This window comes from Artemia franciscana, unplaced genomic scaffold (genome assembly GCF_032884065.1).
Source record: "Artemia franciscana unplaced genomic scaffold, ASM3288406v1 Scaffold_1064, whole genome shotgun sequence".
Taxonomy (NCBI): domain Eukaryota; kingdom Metazoa; phylum Arthropoda; class Branchiopoda; order Anostraca; family Artemiidae; genus Artemia; species Artemia franciscana.
In genome coordinates this window covers 153,670-170,389 of record NW_027062732.1, presented here as the reverse complement: position 1 = coordinate 170,389, position 16,720 = coordinate 153,670, and the positions used below count along the sequence as shown (strand labels likewise).

Here is a 16,720-nt window from a genome sequence, read left to right as displayed (position 1 = left end):
CTCAGGCCGTTTGGAAAAAATGTTTCAAGACTTTAGTTCCTCACATGCACCATCTGATAGAACATTTAAAGATCTCACCTCAAATCATTCTATTTCTGAAGACGATTTGGAATCTCTTGACTCTGTCCCAATCTCTACTTCACCTGTAAAGCCAACATCAGAAATCTCAAAAAAACCTTCTCCAGCAAAAAATCAATTCCTTAAAAGAAATGCAAGTGCTCTCTCACCTATCTCAAAACAGAAAGCAACTAAAAACAAACGGAAACAATCCTTAATATCAAAGACAGCTAACAGTTTAGAATGAAAATAGTTCAATTTAACACTACAGGTCTACCCATTGATCGTTTGGTTGAGTTAAAAAGGTTTTTGGACATTGAATTCCCAGAAATTGTCTGCATCCAAGAATCCCATTTGTCCCCTGGAAAAAATTTTAGTGTTAAAAATTATACATCACATAGAAAAGATAGGGTCCTAAATTCCTCTTCTCAAAAAGGTGGAGGCCTATTGACTCTTGTGAGAAAGGATTTGATTAGCTCTGTTGTCAATATTGATGTCCAGTCATCAATGGAAATACTAGTTATAAAGGTTGAGATGGATGACCTTCCCCCCTTGTCAGTAGTTAATATTTATATAAATAAACCCTCTTCTTTCAATAACCCAACCTTCAAGAAATTATTAGATCTTTCCCCAAACCAACTAATACTTGGAGATTTCAATCTTCACCATCCCCTGTGGGACTCAACCCACCCTAGAGACCCTCAATCATTGTTGCTCTTGGATTCAATCTCTATCAGTCAGATTTCCCACACACTAATCACACCTAAGAATTTAGGAACTTATGTGCACTCCTCCAATGGTAAAAACTCAACCATTGATCTTTGTTTTGTTGGTAGCAGACTATCTGCTTATAGTAAGGTGTCCAGGTTCCATGACAATCTTGGCAGCCAGCATTACCCACTTATTACAGAACTGTCAAAAAGACCAGTTCTCTCTAAATTTAACATTGCTCCTAGATGGATTTTCAATGAGGATAATTGGAAACCATGGGCACTTAAATTGGGGAGTATGGTACCAGCTCTAATTAATGATATTGATGTTTTAAATGAAAATATCACTAAAAGCATCATTGATGCTTCAAATTTATTTTTTAAACTCCAAACACAACTAGTAAAAAGTAGGAAAAAAAATGTACACTTTTGGAATAATAATTTAGAATCACTAAAACAAAATAAGTGTACTGCTAGAAAAATCTGGCTTTCAGATAAAAGCAACCTTTGCAAAAAAATTGAAATGAGAAAGGCCGAAGCTACTTTTAAGAAACATGTCCTAGCTGAAAGAAGCAGCTTGGGAAGATATTTGTGAAAATCAGTTTAATCAGTCAACTCCTTCTAAAACACTTTGGAAAAATTTCAGAAAATTTGTAGGTTATCAGCATAGTGAACAGTCTACTCCAGAGATTAAGTCCAATGATGGTTCAATTATGTACAAGCCATATGAAGTGGCAGAGTCTTTGAATAGTTATTTCGCAGGTCAATCTTCAAATAGTAGTACATATAATAACTCTATGTTTATGGAAGCTCAGTTTCCCCCAGGGTCTGTCACTAATCTTGACAAAGATTTTGATATGGATGTGCTAGCTTCTACAATAGTCTCTAAATGACTCAGCAATGGGTGAAGATTTGGTCCACAATAAGATGCTTAGAGCTCTTCCACCGAATTTCTTGGTCCCTCTTCTTTACTTGTTTAACAGATGTTGGGAAAGTGGCTCTGTCCCTTCTGCTTGGAATTCTTCTATTCTAGTCCCAATATATAAAGGTAAAGGGGATCGTTCAGACCCAGCTTCATACCGCCCAATTGCCTTAACCTCATGCATCGCTAAACTCTATGAGAAAATGATTAAGCTGAGATTTGAACCCCTTATTGATAATTCTCTTATCGCTGAACAAGCAGGTTTTCGGAAAGGTCGATCAACCCTTGATAACCTAATTCAACTTGATCATGACATTAAGAAAGCTTTTACAAGAAAGAGAGTTGTTTCTGCAGTCTTCTTTGATATTAAGAAAGCTTATGATACATTGGACCCTTTGCAATCCTTAGACAGGCTCATAAATTTAATGTTGGAAATAATTTCTGGAAGTGGTGCAGGGCAGTGCTTTTTAATAGGACTATTAAAACCAGAGTTGGATCCATATGCTCCTCTGCTCATACAGTCTCATTAGGTGTTCCTCAAGGAGGAGTTTTCAGTCCTTTTCTTTTCAACATACTGATTAATGATATTATTTTGGCTGATATGCCCTCAATAAAGTTTGCCTTATATCCAGATGACTTAGCCCTTTGGACTGAAGGCTCCTCTCCTGAAGCTTGTCAACCCAAGCTCCAAGGAGCAATTGATAAACTGTCAATATGGCTTAATACAAAAAATCGGGTTTTTTCTATCCCAAAGACCATTGGCTAGGTTTTTTTCTAGGAAAATTGACCCTAGGCAAGATTAATGTAGATTTAAAGTAATGTTTCCGCTAGGTCATAAAAATTAAAACATGCATATATGTGTACCGCCCCGTCTCTCCTCCCGAGACATGAATTTTGGAAGATGAATTTTAGATTTTTGGAAGGAAATTGCGTCTCAGAGCTCTTATTTTAAATCTTGACCGGACCTGATAACATTGGCGGGAGTTGGGGGGGGGGGGTACCTAAAATTTTGTAAAACGCTTAGAGTGAAGGGATCAGGATGAAACTTGGAGGGAAAATAAGCACAAGTCCTAGATACATGATTGACATAATTGGAACGGATCCGCTCGCTTTGGGGGAGTTGGGGGGGGAGGTTTATTTCTAAAACATTAAAAAATTAGGTATTTTTAACTTACGAAGATATGATCAGATTTTTATGAAATTTCATATTTAGAAGGACCTCGTAACCCAGATCTCTTATTTTAAATCTCAGTCTGATTCAACGTCATTGAGGGGCAGTTGGGGGGGGGGCAGAAATCTTAGGAAATACTTCAAGCTCTCTTTGGGGTAGTTGGGGGGTTAACTCTGAAAAATCAGGATCAGAACGAAAATGGATGGCAAGAATAAAAATCCTTCTAAGATACGTGACAGACATAACTGGACCGGATCTGCTCTCTGGGGGAGTGGGGGGGGGGAATTTGGAAAAATGAGGTATTTGTAACTTACGAAAGGGTGATCAGATCTTAATGAAATTTGATATATAGAAATATCTTGTGCTTCAAAGCTTTAATTTTAAATTCTGACAAGATCCTGTGACATTGGGGGGAGTTGGAGGGGAAACTGGAATTCTTGGAAAACGTGAAAATTGGGGTATTTTTATCTTACGAATAGGTGATCGGATCTTAATGAAATTTTATTTTTAGAAGGAATTCATGTATCAGAACTCTTATTTCAAATCCTGACGAGATCTTTTTACATTGGGGGGAGCTGGAGGGGGAAATTTGGGAAAACACTTGAGTGGAGGAATCTGGATGAAGCTTGGTGGATAGAATAAGCAAATTTCCTTGATACGTGATTGACGTAACCGTTCTAGATTCGCTCTTTTTGGGGGAGTTGGTGGGAGGGGTTCAGTGATTTGGTGAGTTTGGTGCTTCTGGACGTGCTAGGACGATGAAAATTAGTAGGTGTGACAGGGAGCTGCACAAATTGCCTTGATAAAGTCGTTTTCCCATATTCGACCATCTGGGGGGCTAAAGGGAGAGGAAAAATTAGAAAAAATGAGGTATTTATTACTTACGAGTGGGTAATCGGATTTTAATGAATTTTGATATTTAGAAGAATATCGTGACTCAGAGCTCTTATTTTAAATCCTGACGGGCATTAAGCCTCTGATTTTCCTTTTAAATCAATCTATTGATTCTTAGAATTTTGTTGGAGCTCATACCATATAAGCTCTTGGCTCTTAGCTCTTCTTGGCTCGCCACAAGTGCCATATGAGCTCATAGCTCCTGTTGTTTTGTCGACTGCTTTTTTTTAATATCACTGTAGTTTTTTTTCTATTTTGCCATTTGTATTAATACATAAATTATAATTTTATATTAGGTCATCCTGAGGGTATTATTCGTTGTCCCCAAAAAACGCCCCCCATAATGGATATATGGGATACGTTTTAGTGGAAGATATAGCCAAGGAAATGTTAAAGGCCATTAAAAACAGCAAGATGTTTTGCATCATCTCTCACAAAATAAGAACGGATCTGGTCTACGTTGATAAGAGCACGAGTTTACTAGAACTGCAATATTTTTTTCAAAGTGAGTTTTTCCTTTAAATATTCAATTTTTTTAATTAAAGTTACAAACATTTTCTTTTAGATTAGAGTGGAGTGAAGTAGGGAGAGAGATATAATGAGGAGTGTATTGGTAGTATAGCCTTTTTTAGTTCAGGCTAAAGTTGAACTAGTAGATGGTGCTGGAGAAAGTCACGACAATTTTCTCTGATTGTTGCTAACAGTGTGAAATTTTTACTCACTATTTCTTCTGTTTTCTTCGTTTTTGATTACATAGCAACTAAAAAAATTAAGTAGTTTCCGGAATTCTTAAATGTTTATTATGTACAACCAAAATTATTCACGCTAAAGTATTCAAGTTCTTAAAAAAAAAGAAAAAAAAAACTCATTGAAATTCTTTATCCTTTGAGGTGAAAGAGTCTTTCTGAAATAATTATGCATAACAAATAACTAAATAAGGACGAAAGACCCTAAAATCGCCGAAAAAGGTGTTATAGTTTTAAGATAGACCATTGCGTCTTAAACTATTGGTTGCGACCTCAAGTTGGGTCGCGTGGCAAAATTTTTTGGTCGCAAAAGATTTTAAAGTTAAATATTTAAATACGCGATTTTATAAAATCTAGATGTTTATTTTTGTCAGCTGAACTTATAAAGATTCATGGAAGAGGAATTGTTATTTTGTCTTCCTATATAAGACCTTACTAGAGGGAAGGACATAAATTGTAAAGTTTGCAAATTTTTATTACTGAAGGTTTAATAAGGAAAAATTACTATTGATTATACTCAGATGATGTAATTGCAATAACAGTCAAAAATTTTGGTTACAGCTAATCATAATAGCCGCTCATAATGATAAGCAAAAACAATTAGCTCCAGAATCGAATGAATTGCTTCAGGATGCTGTTAAGGTTATAAATTTTATTAAGAGCCACGTTCTTGACAATCATTAATTTTCAAATCTCTGTAGGGATACGGCTTCCAACTACACAACTCTATTGTTACATGTGAAAGTAAAGTTGTTTTCAAGAGGTCTAAGGTTAAGATGATTATTGTTATTAAAGGACGAAATTGAAATATATTTTAACAAAGGATAATGTGAAACTGCTAGTTTTCTTCAAAGCGACATGGCTATCCAAGTTGTGTCATATGTCAGATATCTTTGTAAAATTACACAAAGTAATCAACTTGTCTCTGCAATATATTTACTTCAAATAATGAAATCGAAAGTTTTACATAACAAAAGGATCGACAATTGGAAAATTATGGTTGAAAAAAATCCTTCGAATTATTTTCCAGTGTCAACAATTTTATAAACCAGAAACACCATTTTTATACTTCTATTGCAAAAATTATTATAGATCAGTTATGGGGATACCAAAAGAATCAGCCTATCTTGTCCATTATAAAAACTTATAGTTTGTGTGGCCAAACTCGAGAATTGATGGAATTGTCCAGTCTTAAATTATAGAGCTTGGACGACTGATCCGAATAAACGGCAGAAAACTAAATGTTTTTTTTGTCTACCAGGTTTTTTTGTTTGTCTGGAGCTTATGATTTAGGGTGTTCGTTTTGTTATTTGGTTTTTGTGGCGCTTGGTATTAACCAAGTGACATAGCAATCGCAAAATCTGTCGGTCTGTTGGTCTGTCCTGGTTTTGCTACTCTAGGCACTTCCAGGTAAGCTAGGATGATGAAATTTGGTAGGCGTATCAGAGACCGGACCAGATTAAATTAGAAATAGTCGTTTTTCTGATTTGACAATCTGGGGGGGGGAGGGGGGCTCGTTAATTCGGAAAAAATAGAAAAATTGAAATATTTTTAACTTACGAATAGTTGATCAGATCTTAATGAAATGTGATGTTTGGAAAGATATCGTGTCTCAGAGCTCTTATTATAAATCCCGACCGGATCTGGTGACATTGGGGTGAGTTGGAAGGAGGAGACCTAAAATCTTGGAAAACGCTAAGAGTGGAGGGATCAGGCTGAAACTTAGTGGGAAAAATTAGCACAAGTTCTAGATACATGATTGACATAACTGGAACGGATCCGCCCTCTTTGGGGTAGTTGGGGGGGGGGGGTAGTTCTGAAAAATTAGAAAAAATGAGGTATTTTTGAATTACGAACGGGTGATCAGATCTCAACGAACTTTGATATTTAGAAGGATATCGTGTCTCAAAGCTCTTATTTTAAATCCCAACCGGATCTGGTGACATTGAGGGGATTTTCGGGTGGGGGAACCTAAAATCATGGAAAACGCTTAGATTGGAGGGATCGGGATAAAACTTGGTGGGAAAAATAACTTAGATACGTGATTCACATATTTGGAACGGATCCACTCTATTGATGGGGGGGGGGGCGTTAATTTGGAAAAATTAGAAAAAAATACGTTACGAAGGAGTGATTGGATCTTCATGAAACTTCATAGAAGGACCACGTAACTCAGTTCTCTTATTTTAAATCTCTATCGGATCAAGTGTCATTGGGGGGGGGGCAGTTGGGGGGACCGGAAATCTTAGAAAATACTTAAAGCGGAGAGATCAGGATGAAACTGGATTGGAAGAATAAAAACCTGTCTAAGATACGTGTCTGACATAATCGGACTGTATCTGCTCTCTTTGGTGGAGTTGGGGGGGGGGGGTATTTTGAAAATTTAGGTATTTGTAACTTGCGAAAGGGTGACCAGATCTTAATGAAATTTGATATTTAGAAGGATCTTGTGCTTTAAAGCTCTAATTTTGAATTCCACCCAGATTCTGTGACATTGGGGGGAGCTGGAGGGGGAAACCAGAATTCTTGGAAAAATTGAAAATTAGGGTATTTTTTATCTAACGAATAGCTGATCGGATCTTAATGAAATTTGATATTTAGAAGGAATTCATGTCTCAGAGCTCTTATTTCAAATCCTGACCAGATCTTCTGACATTGGGGGGAGTTGAAGGGGGAAATCTTGGAAAATACTTGGAGTGGAGGAATCGGGATGAAGCTCGGTGGATAGAATAAGCAAATGTCCTTGATATGTGATTGACGTAACCGTACTGGGCTTGCTCTCTTTGGGGGAGTTGGGGGAGGGGTTCAGTGATTTGGCGAGTTTGGTGCTTTTGGACGTGCTAGGACGATGAAAATTGGTAGGCGTGTCAGGGAGCTGCACAAATTGACTTGATAAAGTTTTTTTTTCCAGATTTGACCATCTGGGGGTAAAAGGGAGAGGAAAATTTTCAAAAAAATGAGGTTTTTATATCTTACGAGTGGGTTATCGGATCTTTATGAATTTTGATATTTAGAAGGACATCGTGACTCAGAGCTCTTATTTTAAATCCTGACCGGCGTTAAGCCTCTGATTTTCCTTTTAAATCAATCTATTGATTCTTAGGATTTTGTTGGAGCTCATACCATATGAGCTCTTGGCTCTTAGCTCTTCTTGCCTCGTCACAAGTGCCATCTGAGCTCTTAGCTCTTGTTCTTTGCTATGATGCGTTGCTTTTCATAGTTATATTTTGTTAGAGATCTTTGATTTGGGATGTTTTTATTGTTTCTCTGTGTTTTTGACTTGTCAAATTTCTGTTAAACTTTTTAGTCTTGTATTTCCTTGGAAGGCTTTCTCAGTTTGTGAAAACCAACTAGTCTATACTAGCTGAATCAAACATATGAGAGAAAAAAGAAATTGAATATAGTGGAAAGACAAAAGTACAAAAGAGAGTATATGTTTGATGTTGTAGATTTGCATTGAAAAAATCATTTCCAGGGTGGTATGCACTGCTTTCTTTCTCTTATTATGAAGTATATTAAATGAAGCTTCTTTGGCCAACATAATACACTTTGTAAGGTGATAGTACTAATGGTACTATTATAAGTTTTAGAAATTTCGTTCTCTTCCTCTAACAGTAGAGTCTCATTTCGGTTACTATTGACTGACATAATCACAAATTTTATTCATGGAATACCACCTAATTTACTACAAATTTCCTCACACAATCTTTTTGTGAAATAGTCAAAGAAGGAGTCAGTATTCCTTGTAGGTTTGTTTGATATTCAAAAGAACTAGTCCATGCTACCCAAAATAAAACGTAAAGTTAAAAAATCTTCAGACACTGAAGGGTTATATTTCCATAGATTGAGGGGTGAGCGTGAAAGAATGTTGTCTCCTCGTTGGAGTTATCGGTACTGGGCTTTATTGTATTTTGTAGATGTGTAGCTTGAACCTTATAACGGGGGACATATAGTTTGCTATTTTTTGTTGTTTTTTTACCAGATTTTTTGTGTTCCGTGGGTTGGTTTTTGAATCTCATGGTCTTGAATATTTATTAAGCAATTCCTTGTTTTCCGTGTTATTTTTTAGCATACTGGAAGTGAATTTATTTCAGATACGCTCTGGTTTATATACTTTGCGGGTTAGATCGTTTCTGCAGTATGTTTCTTAGAATTCCGAAAGTGGGTTAATTTGTATTTATCCTGGGCCATGTTTAGGGCTTTGAATTTTTGGGGGACTCTTATGATGACTTTGTGTACAATTGTTTTTTTTTCTTGTTTCCATACTTTGACTTGTCCGTGCTTTCTTTTAATTTTTAGAAACTATAAATAAAAAACTTAGGGTTTGTTATGCTAAGTTGGCTGTTCATTGGCTTCTGTGGTAGATTTCTTATAATTTTGAATTTGACTTGTTTGAAGAATATAGTTTTGAATATTTCCTTTTGCCTTTTTGCAACTACTGTAATAGATTTCTTAGAATTCTGAAAATGGCTTTGAAATTATGATTTGGTATATTCCATGCTTTGACTTTTCAATTTTGGAGAAAGCCTAATGTTTCATTCCTTGACTGGTTATTGTGTTCTTAGTTTTCAGAATGTGGCTCGTTCGAAATATTCGTTTGAAAATTCGTTGGGCAACTTAAGTGTGAAATTATTGTTTGTTTCTGTTCATGCTTCAACATGCTTTCATGCTTCAAACGAAATATTCGTTTGAAAATTTGTTGGGCAACTTAAGTGTGAAATTATTGTTTGTTTTCTTTCATGCTTCAACTCATGCTTTCTGTTTATTTTGAAGCTTTCTTGATCAAAATTTGTTACATGATATGTTCAGTCTGGCTTTGTTTGAAATTTTGGATTTGCTGAGTTTCATCTTTTTAAGTGTTTGAAAAAAATGCTTTGATGTATTTAACATTGTGTTTCAAAGTTTGTCTTGACTGTGGGAAATTTTTACCATCCTTTCACCTGTCTGACTTCAATTCCTTAGCTCAAGTCTTATTCCAGTCTTTATGCAAAGCTTCTTGGCTCACCTGGGTATCTTTTAGTTTCTTTCACTGTGATATCCCATCTGTTTCATCTCATTCTTTCCCATTTCTCCTATTTCTCAATCATCCTGTTTCTGTTTTCAGCCCACCTGACCTCCTTTTGCATTCTTTCTTTAGCATACGAGCTGTTCCAGTCTTTTCAAATGGCTTTTATGTTGATTTTTTCTGGATTACGAGTCGTGTTAGTCTTTTTCAAGCTACTTACTCTAATCTTCTCCTAATTCAACCCGTGGGAGTTCTGTTTTTTGTCCTAAGAAGTATTGTAAATTTTTTCGAGCTGTTCTGTTTTTTAGTTTCTAACACCCAGATATAGTTCTATCCTATTTTTTTCTGGGATCTCCTAGCTTATTTCAAAAGGATTAGATCTTTTCAGATGTTTTCAGTGTATTCGGTTCTTATTTATGCCTTTTTGATGTACTTCTAGCATCTACTAGTGTATTTCAAAAAGATAGAGCTTTTCTAATATTTTTAGTGTTTTTCGCTCTGATTTATTTATATCAGATATACCTCTAGTGTCTTCTAGATTATTCCAAGATGATAGGACCTTTCCTATGTAATTAAGTGTTCTGAGTCACCATTTAGTGCTATCTGACGTATTTTTAACGTCTCATAATCTATGTCGAGACGAAAAAACGTTTTACAAGATGTGCAAAGACTGAAGAAGAAAAAACGAAGATATTTCCTGCCGGTGCAAAAGAGATAATGAAATACAAACTTTTTCTTCCCTCCTTTTGAGACCTTCGCTCAGCCGTTCATTGTGAAAATGGAAGAATAATAAAAGACAAAACAAACTGAAACCACTAAAATAAGCGAAACATCTCCCTGGAATGGTGAAATGTTAAATGAATAAAAATTGTATTATTTAATAGCAATTCAAAAAAAAAATTAGGTTAATTTTTTAATGCATTTTTTAGAAGCTAATTGGTCGTCAGGTCTGGTGACACTTAAAGTTTTATTGGACTGAACAATGATGATTTAAAAGGGACAAATCTGAATATATAACTTTGTTATAAATGCCCTCTCGGCCAAATTGGCCAAGACATGCTCTTCTCAGTTTGATTATTACTCCGTATATGAAAGGGGCTTTTCTTCCTCAACGCCTCCCTCTGTACGCTAAAGTTCGACTCTCTCTTAGCTCTACTTTTTAAAAAAGGAAAAAACTTTAGCGTAAAGAGCGGGGCGTTGAGGAAGAAAAGCCCCTTTCATATATGGAGTAATTTCTGTTCGTTTTAAGTTTTAATGTCGCTCCTTACTTTCATTAAAAAAAACTGTTTTTTTTATTTAATTTCTGGACGTTTTTTAATTCATTCATGTTTTGATCTTGGCTCTCCGCACATAAATAATTAAAACGAAATTTGCATATTAATTTTCTTTTTGGCTAAATGGCTTTCTCATAGTTTTATTTAACAGTATCTAACTATTTAACAGTCTGTTTAAAAATATCACTATTCTTCAGCATAATGATTCCAAACAGTCTCTTCCCAACCCCTCATTAGCACAAGGAACATAACTGACTTTTTTTTTTACCAGTGTCAAATTCAATACCATCCACATTAACTCTGAATATGAACCCTACCGACAGATCTTTCAAGTAATCTTGAAAAATAAGGAAATTTAACTTACCTGTAAATAGATTCTGAGCTCCATCTTTCAGGCGTATATACCCAAAATATGTATCATGGGTTCTTCTCGGAGTCATCATAATTTTGTCATTTTATCATTCACTCGTGACTGAATGTATTGTAAACGTCAGTGATTGGGAGCTACACATTATGCTTCAGGCAACAGACAAACAAGAAGATATTAGAAAAATAAAATCAATTTTACGATTAAAGGGAAACGTATTTAGGATCATAGTTATCGTTGCGAATGTTCCTCGTTCAGCACAGAAATTTGGATGGCCTTGTGACTCCTTTAGCCAATCGTAAACATGTTAAACTTTCAAATGAGTCTGTTCTAGAAATTTTGGCAGACCAAAAGGTTCAAATGATGAGGTTGGGGAACCTATTGAAGGTACTTTTATATTTACAAAAATGTAGATATTATAATAATAATGCTATAGACATATTCATAAAAAGACACTTTTTCTTTGTACCATTGTTTTTTTTTTATAATATTTTATTGATAATTAATTTCTGGGGTGCGATATTCCTAAGTTCCCGAAGATCCTTAAGACGGCTGCAGAAAGGATAATTGCTCAGGTTTAAAAAATTTTTTAAAGAAAAAATGTGATGGATAGTGTATTTTTGTCTGGATTAATGATTGTGAATAGCAGCTGCATGTTGGTACAAGTACTGTCTTCTGGTCAGTTTCTACTAGGTGGGACAGGATTTCAAAATAACAGTGATGTGACTCATCGACCTTCTTCTTTCTTTATAAAGCCTATAATGGCAGATATAAAAAAGTGATGTTAGTTTTCATGGCGCTTGGTATTAACCAAGTGACATATAGCAATCACAAATTCTGTCAGTCCTGGTTTTGCTACTTTAGGCACTTCCAGGTAAGCTAGGACGATGAAATTTGGCAGGCGTATCAGGGACCAGACCAGATTAAGTTAGAAATAGTCGTTTTCCCGATTTGAACATCTGGGGGGGGGAGTGGGGGACCCATTAATTTGGAAAAAAAGAAAAAAAGAAGTATTTTTAACTTACGAACTATTGATCAGATCTTAGTGAAATTTGATGTTCGGAAGGATATCGTGTCGCAGAGCTGTTATTTTAAATCCCGACTGGATCTGGTGCCATTGGGAGGGGGAAACCTAAAATCTTGGAAAACACTTAGAGTGGAGGGATCGGGATGAAACTTAGTCAAATCCAGCATACAAATACTATTTTTATTTCTTATTCCAAAAATATCATAACTGCTTTTTTGTCATAAATATATGCAATGTTAACCTCCCCCTATAGAAGATGTCCTGTATATCATCGCCCTGTACCTGACAAAATGCCATCACATTGATTCAGACTGAACTGTGTTTCACTGCACCTGACTTAGAGTTGTCACTCCGTTCCTGACTGTATGTCATTGCCTTGTTCCTGACTGTATGTCGTCAACTTGTTCCTGACTAAATGTTGTTGCCTTGTTCCTAACTATATATTGTCGCACCTCTTTTTGTATTATAAGAATGGTCATAGCCCCATAAAAGCATAAGAAAAAGAATATCAGATTGCCAATCTGTCCCATGAATGTATCATAAGTCAAATCCACAGTCCTTCTAATACACATAGTTTATTTGGTTCACTATTGGTTACTAGTCAAGCAATGTCCAATTTAGAACTCTGACACTAAATAGCGCTTCATCAAGCTTTTATATCTTCAATCAAGCACTAAATAGCGCTTCATCAAGCTTTTATATCATCACTCAAAGTCAAACGTAAATATGCCAATGCTCTGTTCCTGGGTGCATTTCGTTATCTTGAATACATGAATACATGTTGTCGACCTGTACCTGACTATATGTCATGAGCACCTGACAGGTTTTACCCCATTATAACTCCATTAGTATTAGGATTCCTAGTAGTAGGCTAATAATGGTAATGCTAGTAGCAGCAGTATTTGAACGGATTTTTGTTGGTTAAGTCTAAAAACCCTCTCATCAAGTCCTGGAAGTTTCAACTTAATACAATTAGCCATTACACTGACATTGCTTATATTTCCTTTAGATAACCTGAGTATTCATATACTTCTTGAATGTTTTTGTCGTAATACTGTCAGCCTTACCAGTAGTTGCAATGGAATTAGTAGTTGAAGAAGTAGAAATAGTAGTAGTAAATTTAGCAGTAGTAGTTGTATTATTATAAGTATAAACATATTGCCTTTTCTTCAGATGATCTTCCCCTTTGAGTATTCACTGAAAGTTTCAACTTAATACCTAAATGCAAAATGCACATAGTATTTTTTCTATTTAGTTCAAATTTCTTCTAAATATTGTAAATTGAGTAGTATAGTAGTAGTAGTAGTGGTAGCTGTAGTGGTTGCATGCAAATTTTGTCTTTTTAATCATTGCCCTTATCATTTTCTTGAAGTTTTAAATTAATATATTTAGTTATTGCTTAGTTACGTCCTTTTGACAATCTATATATATATATATATATATATATATATATATATATATATATATATATATATATATATATATATATATATATATATATATATATAAAACGTTCTTTTGTTCATTTAAACACTTCCCTGGGTATTCTTTGGAAGGCTTATTTGAATGCCCTTCATCTTTTTGTAAAGTGAAGTTAAAACATACATACCTTTATCAGCAACATCAATAATATATGTGAACAATTGACAAATTCCCGAAAGTACTACTCTTGCCCTGATGATTATGATGAGGTTGACATACACAAACAAATAAGCACTGAATCTTTCAACAATGCAAAGCAAGAAAGCTCTTTTAAAGTTTTGATCAGATGTTTTGTCGGGAATGATAGGGTTGGGGAGGGCTGTTTACACTCCATTTACTTTTGACCCTTAAAAAAGACACTAGAACTTCCATTCAAAAGGATCCCCATTAAAAGTTCGTACGACCATCCGTTTCATGAAAACCTTGTATGCACCAGATGTAGTGTAGTCTTCTAGTTTTGTTGATCATACTTACCTCAGATCGACACGTGTGTCGACCTGAGAGACACGATGGAGAGACTTAAAGATCTTCAATTATTTCAGGATCCTCAAAGAGGAATAAATTAGAAAAAAAGAGAGTTTACTCAGTTTTTCAGTCTACAGTCAGTCTCTACAGTTTTTAGAAAGAAAAAAGAACGTGAAGTATTTTAGCCTGAATATTTTTTTTTTACAAATAGACTGTTTCTCTAAGGTTAAAAACCTGGATTATTTTTCCTATATATCTAGATATTTGATACTTTAAATTGTCTTTCCACGTAAATAAAATGAAAATATTGAGGCATGTTTTGCTAAACTAATTGTTTACTAATTGAAGGCAAAACTAATTGTTTTGCCTTCATTAAAAATTGTCTAGTTCTTTTATAAAATACTCTCTTTCTCTTTCCAAACTCCAAATATTATTTTTATTTATTTATTTATTAATACCAAATACGGTAAGTTTTCAAGCTTGTCGCACTAAACATAATAAAAAGAAGTTATGACAATGGTGACAACATAATAGACATATACAAATATATGAAAAATAGCAACTACAACAAACACTGACACATAATACTATAAATGATTTGCTGTGAAAAGGTGTTTCTTCTAGTTTTGTTTTGAATCTGTTTGTATCATCTGTCAGAAATGTTTCAGGTGGACAATGATTATGAGATTAATACGTCCTCTACCCGATTTCTCATAACAGTAATTATGCCTCTTGAAGAAGAACTAGTTTTTATTATTTACATTGCTTTTTCGTATTTTTTAGGTTTGAAGAAGCAAGCCCAGGCAAGTTGAAAGTGCACCTTCTGTAAAATTGCTCATAGCAAGAAATTCAGTTCAATGGCGTTGTTCAAATAGTAGTCTCAGTTTTGATGCATCCAATTTATTTAGGCTATCTCTTCATTATGATCTTTTCCGGTGTAGTTGCCTGTGTTTTTTTTTTACTTTTTCAGGCAGTCCAGTCTCCATTGGTACTTATTAAGCCTCAATAGGAAAATATTATTTTTATTATTTTAATTCTATATTAATTATAAGTTGTTTATTTATTATATTATATTGCTATATTATATCATGTTTTTTCATTAAATCCCTTTTTTTTAAGTCTTTTTATTGTTCTAGATTTAGATTTATTTTAGATTTTACAGGTTATTTTAGTTTTCTCTTTTCTCTTTTAATAGTTTTTTGTATGTTTAGCGCTGAAGACTCCTAGATTTACCATAGCAATATTTCCGTAGCTTCTTTCGTTTTTTGCTTTCTTTCAACTGGCTATCGGCCCGTTGTTTGTTTACTACCAAGCAAATGCATACAATTTGAGAAAATCCTTATATATAAAATGATGTTGTACTTAGGCTTCGTTGATTTTCGATATGCCAACAGATTCACGGTGGCTTATTAAACAATCTACCTGTGTGCTCATGAAAATTACTAATTTGTTGAATGAGCTCTACAGCAACGCCAAAATTGTGATGATTGTAAATGATCAGCCTTCCTCACCTCTTCAAATTAGAAATGTTGTTTGGGAAGGCTGCACTGCTGAAACCAAACTCTTCAACTTCGTCACAGACCATGTTCTAAGCATAATACTGCTGCCGGTGAAGCCATTTGGTACCCATTTTGGTGAAAGAGGTCTGTTAGATCTACTCTTTGTTACCAATGGGGCTTTAATGTAGGAGCAAGGTAAAACTTGACCCTCAACTGGTCTAAGACCAAATTAATGTATATAGAGCAAATAAACCTCCTAACACATTTAGAAGTGTATGGAAGGAATACTGAGAGACTCAAATAGTTCATCTACCATGGTTCAATTCTGTCTGTTCAAATAGAAATCTTGAAGCAGAGATACTAGCAAGGTTGGGAAGGTGAATATCGTCTTCTCGAAACAATATTTCACCAACCCTAGAGCAGATGCCTCACGAAGGTAAGAATCTGCTCTGTCATGTAAGAATCGTATAATCTAATAAAGACCCATCAGGAATTTCTAATAAATATCCAAGTGTGATGTGGCCAACTAGGTAAATATTTTAAAAGAAGCGTGACTTAATTACAATTCATATAGAATGACTATCAACTACAAAACGGACTTTGGTTGAGAAAATGTAAATAAAATCCAACTCATGAGCTGTAGCTCATTCGTAAGTTAGTACTATATGAGGTCTTAATGAAATTTGGTAGAAGTATTAGGGACATTCCTACCAAAGTGGCGAGGAATTATATCAAATACAATTTTTTGGCCATCAGTTCAGTCTTTGAACTATATATCGCAAACCCGAGTAACAGCAATAAAACCGAAAATATATTTAGAAACCAAGTTTCAACTCTTTCTAATATATCAGAAAGAAAGCTGGAAACTTCAGGAAAGGCAGCTAACAACGACAAAGGAACACTGCCTGCGCTTATATCAAGTTGTGCCTGAAACAAAGCGAATAGTTCATATTGAGCTCCATTTCCTTCGGTTGCGTCACCACCCACCACTGCAATGCGCTTTCCCTGATTTTGCTTCTTCTATAATTCTGTTTCTTCTTTAATTCCAGTATTCTTTATGGTAGTGAACGCAGGACTTTTTAAGTAAAACGAACGTTAAGG

The 16,720-nt window shown here is 34.9% G+C and overlaps 1 long non-coding RNA gene across 1 annotated transcript; it reads left to right on the top strand.

Moving 5' to 3' along the window:
* The first annotated feature begins 3,802 nt into the window (after positions 1 to 3,802).
* On the top strand, positions 3,803 to 15,238 carry LOC136042306 (uncharacterized). The gene is made up of 2 exons (XR_010621246.1): positions 3,803 to 4,259; positions 14,904 to 15,238. It is a non-coding gene; the product is annotated as an uncharacterized LOC136042306 (long non-coding RNA).
* Positions 15,239 to 16,720: the final 1,482 nt, after the last annotated feature.